Consider the following 13,805-nt stretch of genomic DNA (forward strand, 5'->3'; position numbering starts at 1 on the left):
AGTTGGAACTTTGTCTCTGTACAAGTAACTCTTTGTGATTTGGCTGCAATTTTTCACAGTCCTCCAAGATAACAACCATTGTCTTAATATTCTTTGAACAATGTCTCAGGCTATTTGTATAATAAGAACTATATAAATACAATAAACAAATTATAAATGTTAGAAAATATGAAATGGGAGTATATTAAAATGAATTTTCATTACAGTGTTCTTGGATTTGCTGGTATTCATAAACCATATCATAATTAGATTAACTTCATTTCCAATATAATAATGGCCTAAGACATGTTTTAAAATTGATTAAAAAGATTGTAACTTACCTTGAAATGATCAACTTTTCTCAATGAATGTCTTTGGGTGCAGCTGAAAAGAGTTCTTGAAAGTATCAAATGATTATTATCAATATTTAAATAGAAATATAATGTCAAAGGAGGAGATAAGATGAAATTCCAATTTCCCAAGTGCAGAATACATATTGTAATATTTGCAAACTCAGGTGATGAGTTGTAAGTATATAATAACAAATAAAATGGAATAATTGTTTAATGAATAGTTTCCAACTTTTCATATTGTCTGAATTAGGTCATATTCACAGACAACAAAGGAGGCATTCCTTATAACTTAGAAACCAGTACATTCAAGCAAGGTCTGGCTACCTCAAGATGGATAGCAATAATTGAAGCTTGAAAATGAATTTATTTTCCACTTTTTATCTACCCCAGCCTTGTTCTTTCTTTCATGGATTTCCTCTTAAAAGCTCCTTCTTTCTGTCCCTATTAGAGATTCCTATGTTAAAGGCATATGAATGAAAAACACTGTAGTGAATGAGTTTTCTGAAGAGGTCTGAGTGAATAACAGTTCAGCCCAGATAGGGCAGTAAAAACACACCAAAGAAATGATTCTACCCAAGTCTAGCTTGTGGAACCAGCTAGTTTATTGGGGGCTACTTAGAGTAGCATGAACGAGGAGTTATCTTCAATATAGATAACTAAAATGAAACTTAATAATCCAAGCGCTCCCTGAAACATATCTGTTCTCTCCTAAGAGCAAATTCCCAAAGCTTCCTATCCAGCTTTCAGGCAGCTTTACCTAAGAGTCTCCTCTCTTCCAACAATTCCTTACTCCTTGTACAACCATGAGAAAGGAATTCCTGAAGTATGAAAGTTTGGATAGTTTCTTGAGACTTAATGAGTCTCTTTTGTCTTCCCGGAAAGCAATGTTTCAACTTGGAGAAAATCTTAAGTACATGCCACTCTTCTCATATTCTTCATCATTTTTCTTTTTTTCTTTACTTAATTTTATTTTTCTTGGATATTTTATGTACTTACATTTCAAACGTTATTCCCTTTCTGTCCTCACCCCACACCCTTCCCCTATTTCTATGAGGACGCTGCCACTCACACCCACTCAATCCCAACTCAACATCCAAGCATTTCCCTATATTGGGGTAGTGATCCTTCACAAGACCAAGGGCTTTTACTCCTGGTGATGCTGGACAAGGCCATCCTTTGCTATATATGTGGCTGGACTCATGGGTCCCTCCATGTGTACTCAACGGTTGGTGATTTAGTCCCTGGGAACTCAGGTGGAGTCTGGTTGGTTGATACTGTTTTTCTTCAAACTGCTTCAGCTCCTTCAGTCTTTTCTCTAATTCCTCCCTTTGGGGTCCCCTTGTTCAATCCAATGGTTAGCTGAAAGCATTCTCATATGTATCAGTTGCATTCTAGTAGAGCACCTCAGGGGACACACATATCTGGTTCCTGTCAGCAAGCACTTCTTGGCATCAGGAATAGTGACAGGGTTTGGGGTTTGCATATGGGAAGGATCCCCAGGTAGTAAAGTGTCTGGATGGCCTTTGCTTCAATCACTGCTCAACTCTTTATCCCTGTATTCCCTCCTGTGAGTAATTTGCTCTCCCTTCTAAGAAGGAATGAAGCATCCACATTTTGGTCTTCCTTCTTGAGCTTCATAAGATCTGTGAGTATTTTCTTAGGCATTCCAAGCTTTTATTGTAATATCCACTTATCAGTGCATACCATGTGTGTTCTTTTGTGATTGGGTTACTTCACACAAGGTGATATTTTCTAGTTCAATCTATTTGCCTAAGAATTTCATGTAGTCATTGTTTTTAATAGCCGAGAAGTTTTCCCTTGTGGAAATGTACATGTTCTGCATCCAGTCTTACGTTGAAGGACAGCTGGGTTGTTTTCAGCTTCCGCCTATTATAAATAAGGCTAATTTGAACTTTGTGGAGTCTGTGTCCTTGTTATATGTTGGAGCATCTTCTAGGTGTATTTCCAGGACTGGTAAAGCAGGGTCCTTACATAGTACTATGTCCATTTTTTTTTTGAGGAATGGCCTAGTTGATTACATGAGTGGTTGTACCAGTTTACAACCCACCATCAATGGAAGAGTGTACCACTTTCTCCACATTCATGCCAGTACCTACTGTCACCTGAGTTTTTGATCTTAGCCAATCTGACTGGTGTGAAGAGGTATCTCAGGGTTGTTTTGATTTGCATTTCCCTGATGACTAAGGATGTTAACATTTCTTTAGGTACTTCTCAGCCATTCAGTATTCCTTAGTTGAGAATTCTTTGTTTACTTCTGTGACCGATTTTTTAGTAGGATTATTCGATTTTCTGGAGTCTAACATCTTGAGTTCTTTGTATATATTAGATTTTAGCTCAGATATAGGATTGGTAAAGACCTGTTCCCAATCTGTTGGTTGCTGTTTTGTCCTATTGACAGTGGCCTTTGCCTTACAGAAGCTTTGCAATTTTATGAAGTTCCATTTGTCAATTTTTATCTTAGAGCATAAGCCATTGATATTCTGTTCAGGAAAATTTCCCCTGTGCTTATGTGTTCAAGGTTCTTCCCCATTTTCTATTCTACTAATGTTGGTTGTATGTGGAGGTCTTTGAGGTATGTGGACATGAAATTTGTGCAAGAATACATGAATGGTTAATTCTTCTACATGCTGATCTCCAGTTGAACCAGCAACACTTGTTGAAAAGGCTGTCTTTTTACATTGGATAGTTTTAGCTTCTTTGCCAAAGATCAAGTGACCATAGGTGTGTGGGTTTATTTCTGGGTATTCAATCCTATTCCTTTGATCTACCTGCCTGTCTCTGTACCAACACCATGCCTTTTTTTTCTTAAATCACTATTGCTTTGTAATATAGCTTGAGTTCAGGGATAGTGATTCCCCCAGAAGTTCTTTTATGTTTGAGAATGGTTTTAGCTGTCTGGGTTTTTTTACTTTTCCAAATTAATTTGAAAATTGCTTTTTCTACCTCTGCAAAGAAATGAGTTGGAATTTTGTTGGGGATTGCATTTAATTGGTAGATTGCTTTCAGAAAAATGGCATTTTTTACTGTATTAATACTGCCAGTTCATGAGCATGGGAGATCTCTCCATCTTCTGAGATTTTCAATTTCTTTCTTGACAGACTTGAAGTTCTTGTCATACAGATCTTTCACTTGCTTAGTTAGAGTCAAATCAAGGTATTTTTTATTACTTGTGGCTATTATGGAGGGTGTCAGTTCATGAATTTCTTACTCAGCCTGTTTATCCTTTGAGTAGAAGAAGGCTACTTATTTGTTTGAGTTAAATTTTTATCTAGCCACTTCACTGAAGTTATTTATCAGCTGTAGGAGTTCTCTTTTATAATTCTTGGGGTCAATTAAGTATACTATCATATTATCTGTAAATAGTGATATTTTGACTTCTTCCTTTTCAATTTGCATCGCTTTGTCCTCTTCTTTTGTCTAATTGCTCTGGTTAAAAATTCAAGTACTATATTGAATAAATATGGAGAGAGTGGACAGCCTTATCTAGCCCCTGATTTTAGTGGGATTGCTTTAAGTTTCTCTCCATTTAGTTTGATGTTGGCTACTGGTTTGCTGTATATTGCTTTTACTATGTTTATGTATGGGCCTTGAATCCCTGATCTTTCCAGAACTTTTATCATGAAGGGGTGTTGAATTTTGTCAAATGCTTTCTCATCATCTAATGAAATGATCATGTGATTTTTTTCTTTGAGTTTTTTTTTTTTATATAGTAGACTACGTTGATGGATTTCAATATATTGAACCATCCTTGCATTCCTGGGATGAAGCCTACTCAATCATGAGGAATGATCATTTTGATGTGTTCTTGGATTTGGTTTGCTAGAATTTTATTGAGTATATTTACATCAATGTACATGAGCGAAATTGGTCGGAGCTCTCTTTCTTTGTAGGGTATTTGTGTGGTTTAGGTTTAAGAATAATTGTGGGGGGTTGGGGATTTAGCTCAGTGGTAGAGCGCTTGCCTAGGAAGCGCAAGGCCCTGGGTTCGGTCCCCAGCTCCGAAAAAAAGAACAAAAAAAAAAAAGAATAATTGTGGCTTCAAAGAATGAATTGTGTAGTGTTCCTTATGTTTCTATTTTGTGGAATAGCTTGAAGAGTATTGAACGAGGCCTTCTTTGAAGGTCCAGTAGAATTCTGCACTAAACCCAAAAGTCATGGGACTTTTTTTTTTTGAGACTTTTAATGACTGCTTCTATTTCTTAGGGAGTTATAAGACTGTTAAGATGGTTTATCCAATCCTGTTTTAACTTTCCTCCCTGGTATTTGTCTAGAAAATTGTCTATTTATCCAGATTTTCCAGTTTTGTCAAGTAAGTAAATGCTTTTATAGTAGGATTTTTAAATATCCAGCCTGTTAGTCTATGTCTTTTTATTGGGGAATTGAGTATATTGATACTTAGAGATATTAAGGAATAATTATTCCTTCTCATTATTTTTGTTGATAGATGTGGAAATATGTTTGTGTGGCTATCTTCTTTTGGGTGTTTTGAAAGAAGATGACTTTCTTTTTTGTTCTAGGTTGTAGTTTCCCTACTTATCTAGTGTTCCTCTATTATCCTTTGTAAGGGCGGATTTGTGGAAAAATTGCACAAATTTGGTTTTGTCATGGAATATCTTCATTTCTTCATTCATGGTAATTGAGAGATTTGCAGGATATAGTACCCTGGGATGGCATTTGTGTTTTCCTAGCATCTATATGACATCTGTCCAGGATCTTCTAGCTTTCTACTCTCTTTCAAGAAGTCTGGTGTAAGAAATGTTCAACATCTTTAGTCATAAGGGAAATGCAAATCAAAACAACCCTGAGATTTCACCTCACACCAGTGAGAATGGCTAAGATCAAAAACTCAGGGGACAACAGATGCTGGCAAGGATGTGGAGGAAGAGGAACACTCCTCCATTGTTGGTGGGATTGCAAACTGGTACAACCATTCTGGAAATCAGTCTGGAGAATCCTCAGAAAATTGGACATTGAACTGCCTGAGGATCCAGCTATACCTCTCTTGGGCATATACCCAAAAGATGCCCCAACATATAAAAAAGACACGTGCTCCACTATGTTCATTGCAGCCTTATTTATAATAGCCAGAAGCTGGAAAGAACCCAGATGCCCTTCAACAGAGGAATGGATACAGAAAATGTGGTACATCTACACAATGGAATATTACTCAGCTATCAAAAACAACGACTTTATGAAATTCGTAGGCAAATGGTTGGAACTGGAAAACATCATCCTGAGTGAGCTAACCCAATCACAGAAAGACATACATGGTATGCACTCATTGATAAGTGACTATTAGCCCAAATGCTTGAATTACCCTAGATCCCTAGAACAAATGAAACTCAAGACGGATGATCAAAATGTGAATGCTTCACTCCTTCTTTAAAAGGGGAACAAGAATACCCTTGGCAGGGAAGAGAGGGGCAAAGATTAAAACAGAGACTGAAGGAACACCCATTCAGAGTCTGCCCCACATGTGGCCCATACATATATAGCCACCCAATTAGACAAGATGGATGAAGCAAAGAAGTGCAGACAGACAGGAGCCGGATGTAGATCGCTCCTGAGAGACACAGCCAGAATACAGCAAATACAGAGGCGAATGCCAGCAGCAAACCACTGAACTGAGAATAGGACCCCCGTTGAAGGAATCAGAGAAAGAACTGGAAGAGCTTGAAGGGGCTCGAGACCCCATATGTACAACAATGCCAAGCAACCAGAGCTTCCAGGGACTAAGCCACTACCCAAAGACTATACATGGACTGACCCTGGACTCTGACCCCATAGGTAGCAATGAATATCCTAGTAAGAGCACCAGTGGAAGGGGAAGCCCTGGGTCCTGCTAAGACTGAACCCCCAGTGAACTAGACTGGTGGGGGGAGGGCGGCAATGGGGGGAGGGTTGGGAGGGGAACACCCATAAGGAAGGGGAGGGGGGAGGGGGATGTTTGCCCGGATACCGGGAAAGGGAATAACACTCGAAATGTATATAAGAAATACTCAAGTTAATAAAAAAAAAAGAAAAAGAAAACAGAAACCAAGGAACAAAATACACACCAGACAAAGGCATACCCAGAAATAAGCCTGTAAAAAAAAAAAAAAAAGAAGTCTGGTGTAATTCTGGTAGGTCTGCCTTTATATGTTACTTGACCTTTTTCCTTACTGTTTTTAATATTCTTTTTTGTTGATGTTTTGTGTATTTGGTGTTTGGACTACTATGTGACAGAAGAAATTTATATTCTGGTCCAATCTGTTTGGGGTTCTGTAAGCTCCTTTTATGTTCATGCACATCTCTTTTTTTAAGTTAGGTAAGTTTTCTTCTATAATTTTGTTGAAGATATTTACTAATTTGGGAATCTTGGTTCTCTTCTATACTTATTATCATTAGTTTTGTTTTTTTCATTTTTGTCCTGGACTTCCTGGATGATTTGGGTTAGAAGACTTTTTTTCCTTTTACATTATTTTTGATTATTGTGTCAATATTTTCTATAGTATCTTCTGCTCCTGAGATTATCTCTTCAATCTCTTGCATTCTGTTGGTGATACTTGGATCCATGACTACTGATCTCTTCTTTTGGTTTCCTATCTCCAGATTAGCTCCCTTGTGATTTCTTTATTGTTTCTCTTTCCATTTTTAGACCCTGGATGGTTTTGTTCACTTCCTTCACCTGTTTGATTGTGGTTTCCTGTAATAAGGGATTTTTCTGTTTCCTCTTCAAGGGCTTCTACTTGTTTGCATGTGTTCTTATGTATTTCTTTAAGGGAGTTATTTATGTCCTTTTTGAAGTCCTCTATCATTATCATTAGATATGATTTTAAGTCCAAATCTTGCTTTTACAGTGTACTGGGATATCCAGTATTTGCTGTGGTGGAAAAACTAGGTTCTGATGATGCCAAGTCATCTTGGTTTCTGTTGCTTAGGTTCTTTTGCTTGCCTCTTGCCATATGATTATCTTGGATATTAGTCTTGCTGTCTCTGACTGAAGTTTGTCCCTCCTATAAGCCTGTGAGCCTGTGAGCTGTGATCTTAGGAGTGGGATGGATCATGGAAGACCAGCTCTCTGAGGTCAGCTTTTGTGTCCAAGGGCTGTAGAACAGCCCAGCTCTGGGCTTAGATGGAGACCACTCTTCATCTTTTTCTATTCCTCTTTCCTGCAGTTCCTGAACCACATAAGAATTGACATAAATGTGTGTTTACTTTCTTACATTTGTGACTGAGCACTTGATCACCACACCATTGCAACTCATATGTTCTCTGTAGAGTGACTGATTATGAATCTATGTATCATCATAACCAACATGGCAAAAGTAGTTTCACCCTGTGACAAAAACTGTTATATATAGACATGACATAAAGATTTAGAAGGCAACTTGACAAGATGATTTATATCTATTATGACCCTTCCCAGCCACATATGCTGTTTAGTTTAAGGCATGGATGTAGTACTTAAGTCCACCACCAGTACAGATTACAGATGATTTCATTAGTGTGGTAATTACATTAGTGAGAAAATATTTTTAGCATTTTAGGAGTAACGCACGTAATCTGTAAGCAAGGAGGCCACTTGTTCATTATTCTCACTCACCCATATTAAAACTAACTAAAGGGAAAGGATCTTCCAGCTCAGACTCAGCTTAGTTTTCTATCACCTTACTCAATTATGTATTATCTTCAGCCTTACCTCCCTACCAACAGTTTCTAACACAACCAACCATGATGACTCTTAAAGTTTGAAAGATCTTTAAGGCCACCATGTCCAATAACTCATCGAGAAGCAGTCTATTCCTCACACTAGGATTTCCTTTCAAAGATCTTAAGGACCTACTTTCTATCCAGCAAGTACACTCTACTCCTTAAATATGAACTTTACTGGACTTCCACGTACTTTTTCAAATACACAAGATATTTGGAACATTTACATAACAAAAATGCTTCACAGAGTATTGGAAGGATCAGGATCTGTTCACATTGACTACAATCTGTTCTGAGTAATTATCAATTTGTCTTGGGATTTAACTACTATAGTAATACAAAAAAACTCCACAAATTCTAATTGAGGTAAGCAAATATTTCATTGCTCATATCAGTTGTTATGTAAACTAAATGTTAGCCATAACAGCAAGATAGGAAGCATCTTCTTAATGAACTGTGTGTGAGTCACTTTCATTCTCTATGATTCTTCCTATGTTACATTTACACTACTTTGATAATACTGTATGTCTCATAGTGCTATATATCTTGCTGTCCTGGGATGAGCTCAGTGAGCTCTCTGTCTCTCAGTCTCTCTGTCTGTGTTTCTCTCTCTCTCTCTCTCTCTCTCTCCCCCTCCCTCCCTCCCACCCTCCCTCTCTCTCTCTCTCTCTCTCTCTCTCATGCGTACACACACACACACACACACACACACACACACACACACACCATATCTTCTGTTGCTGTCTGACTGACCTTTACTTTTGAATTTTCCAAAGTCCACTGAAGATGGTTCAAACCTTTGTTTGTGTATCTTTGTTCCATAAAACTTATCCTTTATTTTCTTACCACAAACTAGCGTTAAAAGTATTAAGGGTAGCAAATGAATTATTGCTGCTTATTTACTGCATATCAGGATTCAGTTTAAAAATAACAGTATAATTACTAAGCTCTAATTTGGGCTTCCTCACCATCAGTCTACTATATGTAGAAATTCAACTTTCAATGTTTTATAATTAGGAGGAGAAGTTTGTGCAAGGTGATTGTATCATAAAGGCAGAGTCTATATGAATAAAATTAATAATCTTTTAAAATAGACCCAAGGAAGATTGTTCATCCTTCTCACGTGCCAGAAAAGAAGAATCAGGAATAAGCCTTTGTTAAATAGCCAGTTTTTCATACCCTTTCTTGAATTCCTGGTTTTCAGATTTCAGAGATATAAAATTCCATTTTTGTACATTATTTGTTTCACTTTGGTGGAAAACTGTTATATATTCAAAATAAACAAACATAGTAAAATATTTCAGGTTGAGAGAGAGAGAAAGAGAGAGAGAGAGAGAGAGAGAGAGAGAGAGAGAGAGAGAGGAAGGAGATCTTATTTATTTTGGAACTTTGAGGTAAACACAATTTTCTTTAGAGAAAAAGTATTAAAGTAGAAGCTCTCTCCTGAATTAACTGAGCATATAGCCAAGAAGTTGGAATTTGAACCTCTGCCTCCATTTGCAATCATTTAGAAGCCTACTAAACATCTTTCAGTTTAGTTAAGCTTCAGGCTTGAGCTGCTACTGAATTCCAACACATACATCACAAAACCTGGAAATTTTGCATCTAATTTCTATAATTGATAGTAAAGCCTTGTACTTAGAAATCTAGAATTTACAATATTTTAATGAAGCAACTGAGCACATATTATGATTTTGTTCATATGGTGTCTGTGTCAATCCTTATAATGCTGACTTGCTTTATTGTCCAGAACAGGTTGAATTCTTAGCATTTGGGACTCTTTCTGTAATATGACATAATTTCTGGTTAGCCTACAGCAAGCTTAATTAACTCAGAGCACTTCTGTTACTTAAGATAAATCCAATGATGTGCTCTTTGAGTAACGTAATCAACTTCTCAGTTTAATGTTCATTTCAATAATTATAGTATGTCCTTCTAACATAGTATAATGCATGCGCTTTAAATAAAGTTCATTTAAATTTACGTAGAGTAGGCAATACTTTCAAATTTATATTCTTTTCTAAATAAAAATTTATTTCTCAACAACACTGTGTAGTTATTCAGCTACACAAATATATTTCTCTAAGGTACAAGAAGTGACAAGGTAAATAGCACTAACTGGAGACTCTAAGAACCACCAAGACATCAAGTATGATTTAAACATACTTCAGACCATGGGGAAAAGAAATCACTAATTGGGTTCCTTTTTCCAGAAATAAAGTAATTTTTCATAAGCGTATTGAAAGATTTGAAAGGCTGTTATAGATTTTCACTTTCTAAATAAGTGAGCTACACAACTTGCTTGAATGTACTGAAAACCACTTAGCGCAGAAGCACAACTGACTCTGATGTCATTTTGGTATTCAAGCCCCACATCTGTAGCTACTCCAGGGCTCCCTTTGTGCTAGAGAGAGTGATATCACTTGCTTAAAATAAGCATTCAGTTCAAATATTGATCTGCTTTTGTAATTTTCCCAGATCAACTCTCTGTATAAAAAGAGTCCAATTCATGTGTGCTGCGGTCATGGTCATATCAACTATATTTTTCTATTATCTCTCCCATCAGCGGGAAGCACAAGTTAATGCTAATGACTACATGCACTCAAACTAAAGGCTGTTTAAGGAACCAAATTGAATCCCTTGTCCCACATGTAGTGCTTGTAATAAAAAAGATGCAATGACATACCTGAACCATAGAACCACTTATTTTAAAAGTTGTCCCCTAGATTTTGAGGACTCAAAAAGAGAGCAACTTAAACTCTTCATTTCTGCACTGATAATTCAAGCATATGAGAGAACATAGAATCATGATTAATTCAATCTGTAAAATCCTTTAATGATTTAAAGAACCTAAGGAAACTCTCACTATATTGATTTGGCTTTTACCAAAAAAATAGTGTCTTTGATAATAATAGTCTGTTGACTGTACATGGCCTGATGCTTATCCTCATGCATGGCTAAGTTCCCACATTATATTCCATCAAACAATATAAGAACTTATATTAAATCTGAACAAAATGTTAATACATGCAATTGTATTTTATGATTTTATTAAATATGGTTCTTTAAAAGTTTTGTACAATATACTGGCTTTTACTTGCACACACATGCACAAACACACATATACACACACATAGAAATTTGACTTTAAATTTGTTTTTTAAAATGTAATATTACTTTGTACTTTCTGATTTTACTTGGACATTTGATTTCACAAAATCACTTGTCTAGATGTTAAATATTTCTTGTCTGACTCAATTGAATACTACATAAGTCTTGTTCTCTGAGCATTGGAATGTATTTTTGTGCTATGACTCCAGAGAATTTATATTGTATAAAAGTTTCCTCTGTTTTGAAATATTTCCTTCAGGATGAGGGAGAAGTCTCATAAGACCCAGGAAGTAAACGACATTCATGTCTATTGGAAAACTGAGAGCTATATGATTTTGGAAGAGGTAAACAACACCCAGTAAAGGAAACTCAACCAACTGAAGAAAGCCATGTTACCTAGAGGACATTCTGGTTCATATGTTGAGCTTGCGGCAAGTATTCCAGTAAGATCAGGGATTGCAAACATGGCAGTAAGATCAGAAGCAACATCTTTTATTAGTATCTCAAATTTCAGGACTAGCTTTAACTAATGAAGCTTCGTTTTAGTCATCTCTTCTCCAGTAAGAAAACCCTAGCTATTTTACATAAGCAGCCTTATTAAAAATATCATTGATTCACCAAGTAGGACTGTAGTAGAATCATAGTTTAGTCTGTGATGGATTTTATATATGGAAGGCAGGTGTTTTGAATATGTGTGTTTCCTGAACTCCCAGAAAAAGTCTCACATGATATCTTAGATCTTGGATAAAAATAATGTAAATGATCATATCTGGTTCACTTTATTTCCTGCAGAAAACTCATGAACTTAGACATGAAATGTTCTTATTAGTTATTGGTTTAACCCTAAGATATTGATGTCAAAGAGTCATTCTGCAGAAAAACACTGTGGGGGGTGAGAAAGGTAATTTAGGACAATGAGAAACAGAGAAAGGTAATCACAGGCTTAGAGATTTGTATAACAGAGGTATGTCTCAGATTGTTACTTCAGTTTATAGGGAATTACAGGTGAGTAGATTTTCCTCTATACCAGTGATTCCCATGTTGTGGTGAACCTGAACCATAAATTTATTTTTGTTGCTACTTTGATTCTGTAATTTTGCTACTGTCTTGTATTATTGTTGAAGGGATCTTGAAACACAGGTTAAAAGCTACTCATCTATATACAATAAAATATTACCAAATGCATTCAGTAAAAAGTTGTTGATAAATTTGAGCTATTTTTCAATAATGAAATATTTAGTTATCTCATATTAGAAATTATGTCATTTTTGTACATACTGAAAGTCTCATAAATATAAGTAGGTATTAAAATTAAAACAGAAGAATGAATTAAGAAATCATTACTAAGGAGATTTATTTTTTCATTTTTAAAAAGTATAATGGTAATTTAAAGAATAGTTTTAGCCTTGCAATTATATCTAAAGGAATATATTATTATTTAATAGTGGATTTATTAAGTCTTCATACATTAAGTGCAATAAAATTCTACAAACAAAATAAACCTGAGAATTGTGATGCTAATTAACATTATTGAAAATAAGGGAAACATCAAAATCTTGATTGTTTTATAATGGAGGTGATCAAATTTATAAACATAGAAAGATGATTAGCAAAAGTAACCTTTAAAGATGAGTAGAAACACTCACTATTTCTTTTTTTTTAAATTAACATGAGTATTTCTTATATACATATATACATTTCGAGTGTTATTCCCTTTCCCGGTTTCCGGGCAAACAACCCCCTCCCCCTCCCCTTCTTTATGGCTGTTCCCCTCCCCATCCTCCCCCCCTTGCCGCCCTCCCCCCAACAATCTAGTTCACTGGGGGTTCAGTCTTAGCAGGACCCAGGGCTTCCCCTTCCACTGGTGCTCTTACTAGGATATTCACTGCTACCTATGAGGTCAGAGTCCAGGGTCAGTCCATGTATAGTCTTTAGGTAGTGGCTTAGTCCCTGGAAGCTCTGGTTGCTTGACATTGTTGTACATATGGGGTCTCAAGCCCCTTCAGTTCTTCCAGTCCTTTCTCTGATTCCTTCAACTGGGGTCCTGTTCTTAGTTCAGTGGTTTGCTGATGGCATTTGCCTCTGTATTTGCTGTATTCTAGCTGTGTCTCTCAGAAGAGATCTACATCCAGTTCCTATCAGCCTGCACTTCTTTGCTTCATTCATCTTATCTAGTTTGATTGCTGTATATGTATGGGCCACATGTGTGGCAGGCTCTGAATGGGTGTTCCTTCAGCCTCTGTTCTAAACTTTGCCTTGCTATTCCCTTCCAAGGATATTCTTGTTCCCCTCTTAAAGGAGTGAAGCATCTGCATTTTGGTCATCCTTCTTGAGTTTCATGTGTTCTGTGCATTTAGGGTAATTCATGATTTACTGATCAAGGAGTGCATACAACGTGTGTTTTTATGTGACTGGGTTATCTCACTCAGGATGATATTTTCCAGTTCCATTCATTTGCCTGTGCATTTCATAAAGTCATTATTTTTGATAGCAGAGTAGTATTCCATTGTGTAGATATACCACATTTTCTGTATCCATTCCTCTGTTGAAGGGCATCTGGTTTCTTTTCAACTTCTGGCTATTATAAATAAGGCTTCTGTGAACATAGTGGAGCACATGTCTTTGTTTTATGTTGGGGCACCTTTTGGG

Source organism: Rattus norvegicus, chromosome 6 (genome assembly GCF_021556685.1).
Source record: "Rattus norvegicus strain SHRSP/BbbUtx chromosome 6, alternate assembly SHRSP_T2T, whole genome shotgun sequence".
Lineage (NCBI taxonomy): Eukaryota > Metazoa > Chordata > Mammalia > Rodentia > Muridae > Rattus > Rattus norvegicus.